The sequence below is a fragment of the Poecilia reticulata genome, linkage group LG9 (genome assembly GCF_000633615.1).
Source record: "Poecilia reticulata strain Guanapo linkage group LG9, Guppy_female_1.0+MT, whole genome shotgun sequence".
Classification (NCBI taxonomy): Eukaryota; Metazoa; Chordata; class Actinopteri; order Cyprinodontiformes; family Poeciliidae; genus Poecilia; species Poecilia reticulata.
In genome coordinates, this window is record NC_024339.1 from 3,983,538 (window position 1) to 3,999,195 (window position 15,658).

General features: G+C 38.1%; 1 protein-coding gene and 1 long non-coding RNA gene across 2 annotated transcripts in view; one reads left to right on the forward strand and one right to left on the reverse strand.

Annotated features, from left to right (window-relative positions):
- zbtb26 (zinc finger and BTB domain containing 26) overlaps positions 1 to 15,658 on the reverse strand; it is a 1,115,122-nt gene that overhangs the window by 758,023 nt on the left and 341,441 nt on the right. The window lies entirely within an intron of this gene.
- LOC103469639 (uncharacterized) lies at positions 5,234 to 6,241 on the forward strand. The gene is made up of 2 exons (XR_534381.2): positions 5,234 to 5,650; positions 5,855 to 6,241. It is a non-coding gene; the product is annotated as an uncharacterized LOC103469639 (long non-coding RNA).

The following is a 15,658-nucleotide window of genomic DNA, read 5'->3' on the forward strand; positions in this document are numbered from 1 at the left end:
CTACTACTCAAGTAATCCTAGTCAGAGAGGCTACATGCAAAGACTGTGGGAGGACGAGGTACGACACAAGTGCTACGGGAAGGAGCCAGGATGCAAGGTCAGAAGGGAGTCAACTACAACTCCCCRCCCAGAGACTGGGTATGTAGCCCCAGTAATGAAYSAACCATCTGAGCTGAACGAGGCAGCAMCTGACCTGAGAGAGAGAATCATGGCCCGAATGAACACCAGACGACCCCGACGCCAATTACAACGGCTGAGTGAAGTACCATCAGAAAGTCTCATTGAAGATGTGAATGCAGCATTGAGAACGATCCCTACCAACACCATATATATCCTCTAAGCATTATCCATATATATCCATATATATATATATATATATATATAATTAACATTATTTTTGTCATAGTACAGCACTCCCGCGCCTATCTTTCCAAGACAGCATTTGGATGTGATGCAGAACACGTGCACTGAGCTTCTTTGGATGACCAACGCAAGATCTGTTCTGAGTGGACCCAGCTAAAAATGCTGTATGATCTTGGCCACTCTGCTGCAGCTGAGTTTCAGGGTGTTAGCAATTCTCTTGTAGCCTTGGCCATCTTCATGTAATGCAACAATTCGTCTTTTAAGATCTTCAGAGAGTTCTTTGCCATGAGGTGCCATGTTGGAACTGTCAGTAACAAGTATGAGAGAGTGTGAGAGCTATACTAAAAATTGAACACACCTACTCCCTATGCACACCTTAGACCTAGTAACACTAACTCATCACATGACAGGGAAAATGACAAGCAGTGCTCAATTTGGACATTTATGGGTGTAGTCTCTTAGGGGTGTACTCACTTTTGTTTCCAGTGGTTTAGACATTAATGGCTACAAATAGAGTTATTTTGAGGGAAGAACAAATTTACACTGTTATATAAGCTGCACACAGACTATTTTTCATTGTGTTAAAGAGACATTTTGTCAGTATTGTCCCATGAAAAGATATACTTCAATATCTTCAGAAATGTGAAGGGTATACTACTTTTTGATACACTGTCTACACACTCCCATGTAGTGCACATGCACACAAAGTTAAAGTTAAGGGGAATGACACACAAGGAAATACCCTCTTAGTTTGGATAGAGGCTAACAACTTAGGGGGGTTAGGGTTACTTGTTAGGTGCCATTTTGCTGTAGTTTCCTTCAAGGAGAATATGACAATGGATCAGCACTGCATTTTAGTCTTAATAAATGGAATTCATGAATTCAAGTGACTGACTCTTCAACCTCATACATCAAGAACCTAAATGGAGAAAGGATAATTCTCCACACTCTCGGCTGTTCATACACACGCACACACACATCAGTTCAAACCAGAGTTTGTGCTTTCTGATAGCATGAGCATCAGGTCAGGATTTCTTTGCCTTTCTGCCAGCTGATGCCTGTTTGTGCATTTTGTGTTAGTGAGCCACAAAAAGGGGGTAATAGTTAGTATGCATCAGAGAAGTCCAACTGTTTCATCTAATGGCTAAATATTTCTCTATTTGAGGATGGTGGGGGAAAGACTGGCAAATTGATGTATATCTCTTTATGCTCCTTCTCGATCTCTCCTCTTTCCTGAAGCATTATGGATGGTTTTAAAATATTAATATGAGAGTGCATTTAGCAGAGAGCAGCTCATATGGGTATTCTCCTGTGACTCCACATTTAGGCCACAAGGGAACAGCTGCCTGTTTCTCCGCCTGCCTGATTTACTCTAAATGCAACATTAAATATTTGATTTAGTTTTGGAGGCTGTGTGAAAGAGGCAATATTTTCTAACCCATTTATGAAGACAAATCTAGCACATAAGCACACAAAGACACACCTCTACACAGACATAAAAACTCCAAAAAACAATAAAGCAAAATGTTTGTGTTATTCAAGGTAGCCCCTCAGATTTCAGTGGTGAAGTTGTAACACTGATTGAAATAGACTGGGTGTCATATCTTGTTAAAGCACAAGCCAGGCAACAGCATCCAAAGAGACACACTCATAAGCATACACATAATCTGGCACAAACATGTATCCACAAAGGGACATAAAGTAAACACATATACACAAGCACGATGAATAAAAAGGAAACAGGTATGACAATATTATCATGTTATTTATGATGAGTCTAAAATAGCCATTAAAAACCTGCGTTTAGCCTGGAGGCCTGAGTTTGGATCAGCTTTGTCCTTTCCCGGGCAAAAGTGCAGCTGTAAAAGTATATATTGCCACACTGAAAAGAAATTCCTGTTGTTCAGATAGAGTTTTGGTTGGTCAACATAGCCTTTTTGTTTCTTGCTCGCTCTCTGTTTTATCTCAACTCTTAAACACAGTTGAGCTTAGATTTAATACTATCTATATTTAACCTACTTAAAATTTTCACACTAAAGAAAGTGAGCTCTAAATTTCATTATTTCTAGTATTAAGTTCCAGGGGTGCCTTGAAACATACATCTTCACATGTTGAGTTCTTAGTTTGAGATGATATTGTGGTGGAGGAGTTCATAGGACTTTCCCAGCTCTCTAAAACATTAAGTTTTGATATTCCATTCAACCATCAATTATCTAACACGCTTATCTCGAGTGGGATCGCAAAGGGTGCTGGTGCCTATCTCCAGCGGTCAATGGGCAAGAGTTGAGGTACACCCTGGATAGGTCGCCAGTCCATCATCACAGGGCAAGTTTTAAAATTATTTCGCTAATTTAATTTCATTAAGTTAGGATCCCCCTGAAAGGTGCATTGAATATCCATTTCTTTGAACAAACCCCTGTTGTATATGTTGTTTTCCTTAAGCCCTGGGCTGCTCTTCACGTAAATTGGAAGTTGGAGTTTGAACATTGCACCTGCATGGCTGGCATGGCATCCTGCTCACTTGTTGCAGCAATACTCTTTAAGATTCAGGCAGCTGTGAGTAGGCAGGGTAAAAAGACATGCACTGATGAGGCAGCACACAGAATGTTGACTGAAGGACTGAGGAAAATCACACCGGCACATTACATTGGCTAAAAAGATGGCAAGATATTCATATAACTTTATTATCTAATTTTCCAATGCATTTATCTGGGTTTGCACATTGTATTTTCCTTTAGATTCTCATTTGGAGTGTGGAAGGAAAATTGAAGTAGTTACAATGTTGTTTCATACCTAACTACTGAATTAAAAATATCACCAACAGCCGTAGTCTTTACAAAGAGTAAACCTGGTGTTTTGTGCCACATTAGAATGTAGCAGATGGGATTTTTTCTAATTCTGACATATTAGTGAAATGTAAACAATTGCTCTCATGGTACACCACTTGCATTTTGTCATTTAAATTATTTGAATTTAACTGAACTTTTTTCCTTCATTGTGAGAGACCCGTAAAACTATATTTTGATTTAAGTTCAGTTTTTAGTTTACACCTACCATCGGTAGAAATACAATTTAATGAATCTAGAACAGTCTTTCTCAAACTGCGGACCCCATGGACCAGTGGTCCATGGGCACCCCTTAGTCGCCCGCAAGGTACTTAATTTAAACAACCGTTTATCTGCAGTGACTTGAGCTCAAAGTGCGATACATGAAGTTAGCCTACCAAAGGATGGGTGATTAAAAATAATGAATGAGTGGCAGAAAGCCAGGTTACAACAGCTATTTTCATTTGATTAAAAATTATTTATTTGCAAATAAAACAATAGATAAATACAATTGATAGAAATGGGTGAATTTTTATGTTTGTTCCTGCAGAAAAGTAGTTTTGTTTCTACCAAACTAATTCAAATCAATTTATTTTTCTTCTATTGTGCTTCTAAATTACAAATGATGTAAACACACACAAACACTTGTATGAAGAATGAGTATTTTTTTTTATTTCCAAGCATTGGATATCTTTGGAAAGCTTATAACTTACATTTTCAGAACTCAGAACACCCTAGACTTGTTTATGGATTTTGCGTGGTCAATCACATTTATTAAACATCTCCACTTCTCATTAGATAAGAGACTATTGCTTTCATTTTAGGTTGGATATATCAGAGATGGGGACTCGAGTCACGTGACTTGGACTCGAGTCAAACTCAACTCATTAAAATTAAGCCTTTAGACTTGACTTAGAAAAAATTTTCAAAGAATTGGACATGACTTTGACTTTTACACCATTGACTTGGTCCTCAAGTTGGGACTTGATTTGGCTAGAAGCTGTTTACTTAAAAAGACTTGATATTTGACCCAAAGTCTAAAATTTAAAACACATTATTTATAAAGTAGGCCCCATTAATTCATTTCACTTATTCTGTATTAACAGTACCTCAGTTTTTCCACACTTCGTATGTATGTGTGCAACCTGCAGCACAACCAGTCAAAATTACAAGATTTAAAAAGTCCGGGCAGGAGGGGTTCTGGACTTGAACTCAGGGAAGAAGGTTTCTCTCTGTCCCCATCATAATGAAGAAATGGGCTCAGTTCCATCACAGGATGGCTGGTATTCATACGAGAAACTACCATTTTTTTAGACCCCTTTCTAGGGTTGCCACCCGTCCCGTAAAATACGGAATCGTCCCGTACAACGCCAAAAATGTGGCGATACTAGGTGGCTGTCAATTGTTGCGGGACGCGATTTGTTACGTATTTCCATAAATGTCCGATAGACACACCTATCACACACATATTAACACTAAGTGTAAAAATAATGACCAAAAATAAAACACAGGAAATATTAAGGTCAACTAAATTGTTGTGACGGGAGCGAAAGGACCCCCAAGAAAGGTACGGACCAACACTGACACCGTCACGATTGCCTAGAGATGGACAGTACGCAGCCGCGGTGAGCTGCTATCAACCCGCATCTTTTTAAAACATCCTTGATCCGATACTCCACCATCCTTAGAAGGAAAACCTCTCATAAAGATACAGACGTGAGAGTGAGGGTGCAAATCCCAGGCTGAATAATGTTAGTGAGGATAAACACAGGCAATTTTTTAAAAAATTTCTACCGTGGCGCAGTGTGCTGCTGTATGTATCAGATAGAATGGATCAGGAGAGGAACACTGCAGACACATTAGAGCCTAAAGAACCAGACATCAGTGTCTCTTCATCCCTCAATTATTTCATGAGGCCAATATGGTACAGAACATTTTGCTATGATTAAGTTTCATAGGAGAGGAGGAGCCAGTTGAGGTGGCTCGGGCATCTGATAAGGATGCCTCCTGGACGCCTTCCCTGGTGAGGTGTTCCGGGCACGTCCCACCGGGAGGAGGCCTCGGGGAAGACCCAGGACATGCTGGAGGGACTATGTTTCTCGGCTGGCCTGGGAACTCCGGGGGTATTCCAATACCCCCGGAGGAGCTGTAAGAAGTGGCTGGGGAGAGGGAAGTCTGGGCCTCTGTAACCCACGTTAAAATCTGACATAAATARGAATAAATAGTTGATTAAAAGTCTGGACAGAAAATAACGTTGCTGCTCCTTTAAGGAACCAGCGTCACTGACGCGGCGCCTGGGTGACGTTGCAGAGCACAAACCTGAGGGAGAGAGCAGAGGAGGAATCGTAGGAAAAGAGCAGTGATTAATTAACGGAAAAAGTTAATATTATAGTTGAGAAAATATAAATTACCTGGTCGGAAACTGACGGGGATTTTATGTGAACTAACTTACTTTGGTTTTGGTGAGTTTTGTGTTTATTTTCTTACATTTTCACTGTGTTGTACTTTTCCTTTTGGCGGAGAGCTAAGGCTAAAAACGTAGCTGTTGCAAAGAAATGCTCTATCATAAACTGTTATACGGTTAATATATTGGGTTTATGAAGAATTTATTTGTATAATTTGAGGATTTAAAAAGAGTTTTGTCGTGTTTGTGGCCTGTTACACAGGTCAGGTTTTTTTGTTCGGTTGGAAGCTCGGTCGGAGCGAGGATTGGTGCCAGTGGACATTCACAGACGGGATTCAAGATGGCGAGCCAGACCTAGACCTTCAATTCATCTTCTCCATCGTATCAAGGAGGGACTCTCCTGCGTGTGGTAATTCGCTGCCGGAGCGGTAGGAATATCRGGAACTAGTTCAAACCGAACTGAACAGGATTAAGAACTGATTGAATTATTATTTWTTTCCTCTGGACTGAATCAAACTGAAGCTTTTCGCTGAACTGAGTACCTGAACTTACATTTGGATTTGAACCTGAATTTAAAGTGCCATACTTTGATTTTCATATGTTATGTTTCTGAATGTGATTTGAATATTTGTGGTCCACTTTGATTTAATTGTGTTTGAAGGTATTTCCTTACCTGTAAAAGACAAGAAAACGAGTTAACTCAGAAAGAAAAATAGGAATCCTAAAATAGGTGTAACCTAGGAAAAGAGACTGGTCTAACTAAACTAGATTAGTTTTATTAAAATAGACTAGGAGAACTAAAAAGTAAAAAGAAGGAGTGATATACTTTCCGTTTCTTTTTTGGGGGGGGGATTTCATATATTGTATTTTATGTGTGTGTTTTGCATTCAGTAAATAGCCGGGGTTTTTTTTTTCATTTAAAGCAGCGGTCTCTGGTGTTGTTATTCTTGCTTCCCCACTCCTTAGAGCCTAGAACTGGTCCAGTGGCGCGACTAGCGGTGTGATACCGGTGCTACAACTCCCTTCTGAAGCTGCTGCCCCCGCGACCCGACCCCCGATAAGCGGCAGAAAATGGATGGATGGATGGATAAGTTTCTTATTGTGCTTTTAGTCGACTATATTGCTTTGATTATTTGTTTATTTAATGTATAATAATATCAGCTAAAATAATACAACTGATTTTTTAAACAACAAATCTTTCTGTATGCTTTATTTTGAAATTTTATATTTTACAAATTTAGTGGTCATTTAATGTATTATTAATGCACCAGACATAGACTTGCAGCCCAGGGGCAGTTCTAGATGGGGGCCATCGGGGTGCCTATGAAATTATACTAAATAAATATATTATCTTAGTACTCAGTGGTGGATTTTTTTAACCTTCACAAATTTACTTAAACAATGAATTAAACATTATAGTGCTGCACTTTTGGCTGCTGTAAGGACATAGGATCACGTGTTCCATCTGCCAGGGACCTGCAACCTGTATCTCTGGAGACACAAGTGGCTCTTTGGCTCACTTAACATATCAAAAGATGAAATATTGCTGTGTTTTTTCATTTCTTTTTTTTCTTAATATTTTTTTTAAAGTGTTGCCATTAAAAAACACTAACCACATGGCCCAAATATACCACATGGACCATGTGGTATATTTGGTCTAGAACCAGCCTCCAAGCCTAACTCCTTTTTTGTATAAATATTCTGGTAATACTCATTAAAATACCAGAATGTTCACATAACTTTTATACTTTTGGCTGTCTGAGGACACATTTTGAATATTAAATCAGGTGTTTCAAGTATTTCAGTACTTGAATAGTTTACCAAATACTTTTTACACTTGCTTAATTAAACATGGTTAACGTATGCTACTCTGACTAGAGTACAATTTTGGGGTACTCTAACCTAGTGGCATGCATTAACGATTGGTCTATGGATTATTTTTTAAAAACAAAAAACACTGGCATAAAATAATGTGGGCTGCACAGTGGCACAGTTGGTAGAGCTGTTGCCTTTCAGCAAGAAGGTTCTGGGTTCGATTCCCGGCCTGGGGTCTTTCTGCATGGAGTTTGCATGTTCTCCCTGTGCATGCGTGGGTTTTCTCCAGGTACTCCGGTTTCCTCCCACAGTCCAAAAACATGACTGTCAGGTTAATTGGTTTATCTAAATTGTCCCTAGGTGTGAGTGTGTGTGTGCATGGTTGTTTGTCCTGTGTGTCTCTGTGTTGCCCTGCGACAGACTGGCGACATGTCCAGTGTGTACCCCGCGTCTCGCCCGAAACGTTAGCTGGAGATGGGCACCAGCAACCCTCCCGACCCCACTGAGGGACAAGGGTGCAAGAAAATGGAGGGATGGATAAAATAATGTCTATCACTGCAGCAGACATCCCACCCCATAAGAGTATGGCAACATGCAATGGTGAGCTTCCCTTATTTTGATTTCTGAAAGGTGGCAATCCTACCCCTTTCCCACCGTGCTCCGCCATTAGTATTTTCCTATTAGTATTTCCCCCTCCCACTGCTCTTATGTTAGTTTTACTCCCCCCTCCTCTGAAATTGGCACCAGACATTGACAATTCCCATATTCTCAAATCCAAAACTTGACAGGTATGGGTGATTTGAAGTCATCTATGTTGATAAATTATATTGACAATAAATAGATTGTTTACCGCAGTCAGTGCATTAAGTTTACTGGGGTTTTTTGTTATAACTCTTAAAATTGCGGTGTGATGGTAGCATGATGCACAGAACCCATTTCCAAGTGGTATAGTTTTAGTAGAAAAACAAATCAAAATCTGGTAATTTTGCTATTGTTCAGAAATTTCTGTAAAAATAAAAAAAATTACAATTCTAAGGACCCTGAACATAACACTCAGTTGGGTAGTTAACATTGTTTCTGGATGGTAATGCAACACAGTATTTTGTGTCTTGGTTAGTGATTCTGGCAAGCTTGATTCACGCAACATATTTTTATTATAACTGAGATGTGAAATTGGCCATAGGCTGTAGATTTTACCCTACTTGGACTGACATATTTATTTTAGCATTACATCCAAATTTAAAACTACTGTGCTTTATTTGCAATAAGTGCAATGTATGTTTGATTTTAAAAATGGCGGTAGTTTGTCTAGTGATCATCCGAGCTGCCAGTGCTGTGGCAGCAGACTCCTCCTCTGCACTTCCTCTGCAAGCATCACGGAAATGGCTAGCAGTAAGTCTCGGTTGTCAAAGTTGTACCCGTGGACTGCCCTTTTGTACGGGTCTCTATTTCATAAGATATTTCTAGTGACACTTGCAGAGACTGAAAATGCATAAGTTGACCGAGTGTGGGCACAAAACACATATACGGAAGACTATGCAGCATCAAAGGGAAGAGAAGAGAAGTCTGGATCCATGTCCTCTGGATCCAGACACATGAAGGCCTCTGGTTGCATGAATGATGCAACCAGAGGACTTCCCAGGTGGGCACTGATAAGGCATTGGTGAGCCCTGTGGTATACGGGGTTGTGTACAATAAGTGGTTGGGACTCCAGCTGGCGTAGGTTTCCTCCTGATGCCAGGATGTCGGGATCTGGAAGTGGTCCTACAAACATCAGTGACAAAATCATAAGAATCATAAGTTTTGAAAAAAGAAAGGTTTAAAAAAATCAACCAAAAGTTACACCTGTGTAAGCTCTGTAAAATGTGGAGTGCAGATATCTTTTCCCCATAGTTTTGGGCTTCCGCACAACCACCTTGCTGACAGGTTCAGGATGTATCCCCTTACAAGACATACACAGAAAGATATGTCAAACTAAAGAAAAAATAAAGGGATGGGTGAGCAATTTGTTAGGACCTAATGGGACTGAAATGGCACAGTTTAGATTTTTACCCAACTTGCAAATAAAACTAATTGATAGCAGTTGAGCCTGTATTTTTTTCATGGCCTACAAAAAAGAAATATTCCAAACAAATTATGAGAGAAATTATATTTGACACAAGTAATATTGAGATTAAAACAAACTTTATATGACCATTATAAAATACAAATGGGAAAGGAACATAAATGGCTGCACGACACAATCAAAGGAGGAATAAATTGTCTACATAACTCAGAGGTCGTGCTAGACTTTTTTTGTTTGCCATCATTTTGACCGACAGGATAAAAAAAAAATCGGCAGCTATTTAGCTGCATTTTTATGCGGTTTAGTTAATAATCACCCAGTTGAATCGTGAATCCAGATCCCATCACACAGATACATTTATCTAACGTTTTCTCCATAGTGACAAAAACCACTGACTGTGGCCCCAATAACTTATAATAAATTAAACGACTCCCCTTAAATTACCAGCACTTCACCTGCTGGGGTCTGAATGCAAAGCTTCACAAATTCCTCCTGGTTCGCATCGGCAGAGAAATCTGCGCTAGTTCATCGGGTAGTTGGATCTGCCTGAACCAAACCGATCCATTGAACTTTTCTTTTTACCCTGTGCGGCGCTTTAACGAAGATTTTTTTTTTGCGTGGTTTCACTTCCCCGAAACAGACAGATGTTACTCTGCCGCGCTTCTGAGCGCCGCTCTCCTTTTAGGTGCGGGACGGTAACGTCTTCAGCTCCATTTGTTAAAACCGCAGGATGAGTTAAGTTTAACTCTTTGCAGCGGCGGAGCCACATCCGCATTAGTTGTGCAGCCGCAGCAGCGCACTGCACGTTACGATCTAAATAACTTGTGCACCTTTATTTATGTCCTTGAGATAAACTGCCGGCTCCTCTGTTTAGACTATAAATGGATTCAACATTGAATTCTCTTTAGTTTTCTCTGTTCTGTATGTAAGAGACTGAAATTAAACGCGTCATTTCTGCCAAAGTTTTTGAAACGCTCCAAAGCATCGGTTCATTACTCTTCAACACGCTGCCAGCTCCCGGTCAGAAAGACACATTTAGTTCAGTGCCCATGAGATGATATTCAAAAAGGATTCTTTTATTGATTAATTTTGCCTCTGCGATAGACTTTACACAAAAAGTTCATCATTTCCTCGCATGTGTGTAGCAGTGATTTAATTTTCTTCATGAACCTTCTCAAAACTAATTTTCTTTGAATTGACATGTCTGTTATATATTGTTTCTGTTTTATATTACTTTTATTTTTTTGTTCCTAGTGTGTAAAAATCCATCCTCGTCAATGAACATTTGTTTTCGTTTGTTTTTTAACTGTATTTTATTTTGGTGGGGAAGCTTTAATTTTCTTACTTCCTGTTTTTGCGTTGTATCCTGTGTGTTCCCGCTGCCCTCCTCAGTTCACGCCAAACTGCGCTGAGGAGAGGTAAGCGTTCTTCTGTTTGCGTATTAAAATATTGAAAATGTTCTAAAGCATGTAAACTCATAAGTTTTTATATAAATATATTATTGTTTAATTCTTTTATGTTTAGAGCAGCACCTCACTGGGCATTTAATTCCCACGTTTGTAACGTCTATTAAGTTTTCCTTGCCAAAGTGATTATTTTGTGGGTTTTTTTTGGTTGGTTAAGGTATGTGCGAGGAAGTTGAAGCCCAGGAGCAGCTGGAGTAAAAATTTTCTTGTTTTGAACTGGTATGTGTGTTGTTTAAAATTTTATTTAGATGTTAAATTAATGTATTTAGTATATTTCTATGTTATGGTGGAAAATTGTAATTATAGGATAGATTATTTCTGTTTAGGTTTTATTTTAATTGTTTTGTATGACTATAGATTTATTTTAATGTTAATGAACCTCAGAATTTTGGTTTTGTTTAATGTATTTCTGTGTCAGTTCGCGCCAAGCTGCGCTGAGGAGAGGTGTGTGTGAGGAAGTTGAAGCCCAGGAGCTGCTGGAGTAAAAATGTTCTTGTTTTGAACAGGAATAAAATTATCCTGATTCCTGATCCCGGTGTGATTCTTCCGACCTTTTGTCAACCGCTACATATGGTGCCGTGACCCGGATGCCTAGATCAGCTGCTGCCGATCACCGAGGTTCTGCTGTGTGCTTGGAACATCAAGTGCTCAAGTTGATGGACTAGTGGGTTTTGTCGGACTCCATTTTGGTTGCTATTCCGCAACTGTATATAACTGTTTCTAAGCACAAAACTTTATCACAAGGTTTCAGGTTAACCTTAAAAAAAAAAAAAAGAAAACGTGTCTGCTGCCTCCTGCATATTTACTTTTTGTTAAGGGAAGTTTTTATAGCAAGATTGTTTTCTGTGTTTTGTTTTATATACTAAGGCAGAGAAAAATCAAAAAACATATAATGACCTTTTATCAACCACTACATGTGCACCAGTCAAATGCAGTGGTGGGAAGTAACGAAGTACTTGTACTTTGTTACTGTACTTAAGTAAAATTTTCATGTATCTGTACTTTACTTAAGTAGATTTAATAATGGATACTTTCTACTTTTACTCCACTACATTTTACAGTAAGTATCTGTACTTTCTACTTCACTACATTTCTACAAAAGTGTTGCGTTACACGTTACCCCAGGTGAAAAAAAAGTATACTTCAAACATACTTAAATTTGAGACAATACACTTTAAGTATACTAATCATTAAGTATACTACCTATATCTGAAGTATACTAAAAATACACTTGTACCAATTTCGAAATTAGTACTTTAAACACACTTAAACATAATTGTACCAAAATACACATTTAATATATTAAATAAAAGTATACTTTAATTGAACAAAATATGAATAAGTATGAATTTTTAAGTGCCTTAATAATCTTTTACTATTTATTAAAATTGCATACAATAAAAAAAAGGATAATCATAATGTAATTTTTAAGAAAGTACCCAATCAATTTTCAGATGTGTGATGTAAAACCTTGTAATCAACGGCATTAGCTCCAGTTCATACTCCAGACCAGGCACACTTTCATTTATTTAAAAAACGCCACAAAGAGAAGAAAAAACTTGAATGCAGGGAAGATAACAGTCACTGTTCAAATTTGCCATTTTTACAAGCATAATATGGCCTTAAAGGTAGAGAGGGCCTTGACAAGGGTTACTAATTTTGGTAAATTCAAGCTGGTGACGTCCTAGTCCGAGTTAGACGACAACACAACGGGACAACAACTGATGGAAATGAAATGTGTGTCACAAATGGAGCCCGAGAGGACGAAGGCTGCTAAGTGTTGCTAGCTGGTGGTAAGTTTGCTTATTAATCTTCATTTAATTATAAACAGTGCAGTAAAGATATATAACTTACGTTGGTTTCTTAAATAATTATTTTACCAATTTTATTGTGACTTGTATGATTATTACTATAGCAATCATTCAGCTTCATGTTATAACTACACGGAGATTGTTTGTTTCGACTTATACTTTAATTCATAAACTAACCTGGTTTTAATTGAGCTCCATAAGACACAGACACTTTGATATTGTGAGGTTGTTGTTATAACTCGTTCATCAATGATTTCATCTTCAACATATGTTTGCAGTCTAACTAAGCCAAAGAAGATGAAAGAAGAAGCCAGAGAAATCAGGTGTTGGGAAACCTAAAGACTTTCCTGTCTCAGAAGAAGCTCTGACTCCACCAGATCACCAACCAGCTCTAAGGATGAACCTCCACATTGTCTTCATGATGTAAGTTTATTTTTTCAATGAGGAGCTAGCTACATTTTCAACAAAAACTGCTGTGTTATCAACACTAAGTGCTTAATAAACATGATTTGATTTAAAGGTAACTGGGAAGAATTTTTCTCTTCTTGTTAATCTAACATTTATCTTTCATTTTTTTATTTGTTGTTGACTTTCAGGGCCCTGTGATGGAGTGGTGACCTGTCCAGGGTGAACCCTGCCTCATTTGATGGCTGCTGGAGATGGGCACCACCAGCCCCCCTCACCACCCTGCAAGGATCAGTGTGTTCAGATCATGGATGGAAAGATTTTAAGGTAATTTGTCTCCTTAAGTCCACACTTAAAACAGCTTCATAGTTAATGCCAACATCAACTGATTCTATGACATTGCCGACTATTTTTTTCTACTTCTAACATAAACAGGCAAAGAAGACACCCAGAAATGTTTTTCCACTCCAGGCATCCGATCCCAATCATCATCATTTCTTATGATGTCACATACATGGTGAGTCCACGTCTTAAAATTGTAAGTATTCTTTTTTTTATTTTATTTTCTTTTTAAATACAAACACTTTCTCTGTTTAATTGCTCTATTGTTCTTTTTTGTAGGTTCCTGTAAGGTGCAGTGAACGGGAATGTTCTGTCGTTGATCCACACTTTCATGTTTTATTGTCACACTTAAATTTTCATGTTCATGTGTTCACTTTTGATATGTAAACTGATAATTTATGTAAAGTTCCTAAAGTTGTGAGTAAAATTGGACAATTTTAAGATGTCGATAATAAAACAAAATATTTGAATTTCCTTAGGCGTCTTGTAATTAATCTTTCCATGTAATTTTAGCCTAAAACAATGCAAGTACTGTAGTGTAGTTAACCAGGACCTGTCTCTGACCCTTTTTAAAGTTAGAAACTCCCTGCAATTTGTTCACAAACACCAGTTGTCACCATTATCTAAATAAGGTGGAAGCAGAGCTTCTCCTGAAATCCTGCTGTTTTATGGCTTTCGCAGATCAGTGTGAAAAACTGGAACTTCTACTGATTGCTTTCCCAGACCGAGAAAGGGCAGATCAAAGATCTTGGCAAACAATCTGCTTTAACTACAGGTAAAATAAAGTCAATAGGCCAGAATAAGTTATTAATTTTAAAACTATAATTAGGCTATTTCAATCAAGTCATGTTAAATTTCAAAACTAGCATATTTCAAATTTGTTTTCTTAACAATACCCATTATTAGTCATTGTCAATTCACCATTCTCCAACTGTATTTAAAGGAACCAGCCTCCGATCGGAGAGTAAACCAGTTAGTAGCAGCTTTAGCCACAGTTAGGAAACATACACATACACCGCTGCCTGTCAGTGCTGTATTGTTACATGTTTCACGAAAATCACTGACATCTTCCAACACTGTTGTTTAGAAAAGTATTTTAAATATTGACTTAAGTGCTATCTGGGAAATAATTTACATATTCTGATGTGATTCATAATTTCTCCTTTTGTTTTGCTGTCCATCTTTCTCAACAGTAGCCAACCTAACAACCTACCATATCTGAGCTGGGATGGTCTTGTTTCTGTCCTTGGCAGGTTCAGTCAATCAGCTGTGGTACATCTGCTGCCTAACTTCAACCTATCATGGGCCTCTTGATTTCAAAGGAGACAAACCAGTACAGAGCCTCCCTGCTCCTGCAAGTCACACTTCTTGGATGAACTCTCACTACTGCAAGCAGCAGTGTTAGAAATGAAATCTTTGTGTATCTATCCTGTAATTAATATCTATATGTATATTAATAAATGAATTGATGTTGTGTAGAGTTCTGTAAAAACTATTGTAAATAGCTTCTCTTGACTAATCTACATATGTGCAACTTTTACATTTAAATTGCATCTTATTGTAAATTTTACACATCTGGCAACGAAGTATGTGGAGGAGAGGAAAGGCTAAAATTAAAGCTGCCATTGTAGAACAAAAATAAGGTGTGTGGTAATTTCTTGCAAACATCTATGTAATATTTATTAATTATATTAAACACTTTACTCTCTCTCTCTCTCTCTCTCTCTCTATATATATATATATATATATATATATATACACACTACATTACACAAGCATAGTTAACACGGTTAACAATTTAAGTCATTAATAGAGAAAATGTATTTACAAAAGGCATATAAATTTTATTTCAACATTATGTACTCAGGGTTTACAACTTAAGAAGACATCCATGTAGGGTCCTTGGTGGGTGCCAGGTCTGCAGTGAACTGGTGCATGACAGAGGCTATAGTATACTGTAGTGAGCAGTTTGAAGCAGAAGTCCCACCATGTGATTCACAGGGCTTTCCCAGCTGAAAGCCTGTGGCACCACAGCAGAATCAAGTGTAAACTGTTGAAAGGAATATGAAGTTGTTATTCTTATGTTATCAATTTTCTACTGCCAAGTCTACAATAGCAGGAAAACAAAGTAAAAGAAACTTAACCTTCTAATCATAACATTT